The sequence below is a fragment of the Aplysia californica genome, unplaced genomic scaffold, assembly GCF_000002075.1.
Source record: "Aplysia californica isolate F4 #8 unplaced genomic scaffold, AplCal3.0 scaffold00292, whole genome shotgun sequence".
NCBI lineage: Eukaryota > Metazoa > Mollusca > Gastropoda > Aplysiida > Aplysiidae > Aplysia > Aplysia californica.
In genome coordinates, this window is record NW_004797562.1 from 865656 (window position 1) to 866829 (window position 1174).

The following is a 1174-nucleotide window of genomic DNA, read 5'->3' on the forward strand; positions in this document are numbered from 1 at the left end:
TGGGGGGGGGGGGGGGAGTCATGTGGAGCTGCAATGATCGTACATTCAAAGATAGTTCACTCCTCTCTTTGACACAATTTGAAAAGATAGTTCACTCCTCTCTTTGACACAATTTGAAAAGATAGTTCACTCCTCTCTTTGAGACAATTTTATTTTCTAAAAGCGTCCTCAAAATTCGGTGGCGCCCTCTTCGAAAAGTGCGGACTTAGCGAACAGAGTTGCCCTACTTGTGTGGAAAAAAAACCAATAAAAAGGAAACGAACAAACTGTGCTGGTCCTATTCTTCTTCTGGAGAAACGAAAAAGAGCTTCAAAACAAAGACTGCAGCGACATCTGAAGCAATGCGCGGACTTCCGCGGACACTTTTTGGCCGAGTGAACTATCTTGTTATGCACGACCTTTGGTAGCTATAATAATAATAATAATAATAATAATAATAATAATAATAATAATAATAATAATAATAATAATAATAACAACAACATGTGATATCTGTAGCTTTCGCTTTTCTAAATCTTCATGGGCTTTTTGGGGAGCTACATAATATTATGTAGCCAATTAGATTAGATCTCTTGCTCTTATTTTCCAACCCTCATCCACTTTGTTCCATTGATTGTAGCCATACTTGATATATATTATTATGTTTGATTTTCCTAATTCTTCATCAATTTTCTGACTTGTTGAACTATATTTGACATGTTTTGGTGTGTTCGTCAATTTGTCACAAACTTGGTGTGACTACATGGAGATGAGTACATGAAGGTAGTACATGAAGGTGAGTACATGGAGATGAGTACATGGAGATAAGTATTATTTTGGTATCTGTTAGGTTTGTTACATGTGCCATTGTTGAGAGTTTGTGGAATTATTGATTTTAGAGTTTGTGCAATGGTTTATTATTAATAGTTTGTGCAATTGTTTATTTTTAAGAGTTCGTGCAATGATTTTTTTTTTAAATTGTGCAATTGTTTATTTTGAAGAGTTTGTTGGCCAGTCCCATTTTCGTTTATCCTCACAATGTCTAGTTAGTGTCAGAGTCTGAGATTACAGTAAGGGTTGTAAGACTTCACTCACAATGTCTAGTTAGTGTCAGAGTCTGAGATTACAGTAAGGGTTGTAAGACTTCACTCACAATGTCTAGTTAGTGTCAGAGTCTGAGATTACAGTAAGGGTT